This window comes from Mastomys coucha, unplaced genomic scaffold (genome assembly GCF_008632895.1).
Source record: "Mastomys coucha isolate ucsf_1 unplaced genomic scaffold, UCSF_Mcou_1 pScaffold8, whole genome shotgun sequence".
Taxonomy (NCBI): Eukaryota; Metazoa; Chordata; class Mammalia; order Rodentia; family Muridae; genus Mastomys; species Mastomys coucha.
The window spans coordinates 2,128,754-2,129,130 of NW_022196914.1; positions in this window are offsets into that span (position 1 = coordinate 2,128,754).

Here is a 377-nt window from a genome sequence, read left to right on the forward strand (position 1 = left end):
GCTTCATCAGAACCTAGTACTCCCACTGCAGCAAGTCCTGGATATCCCAAAATACTGGAAAAGCAAGAGTTGGATCTAAAATCATATCTTACAATGCTGATAGAGGAACTTAAGAAGGATATGAACAACTCCCTTAAAGAAATACAGGAGAATACAGGTAAAGAGGTACAAGCCCTTAAAGAGGAAACAAAAAAAAAATCCCATAAAGAATTAATTACAGGAGATCACAAGTAAACAAGTAGAAGCACTTAAAGAGCAAACTCAAAAATCCCTTAAGGAATTGCAGGAAAACACAAAAAATCAGGAGAGGGAATTGAGTAAAACCATCCAGGACCTAAAAATGGAAGTCGAAGCAATAAAGAAATCACAAAAAGAGA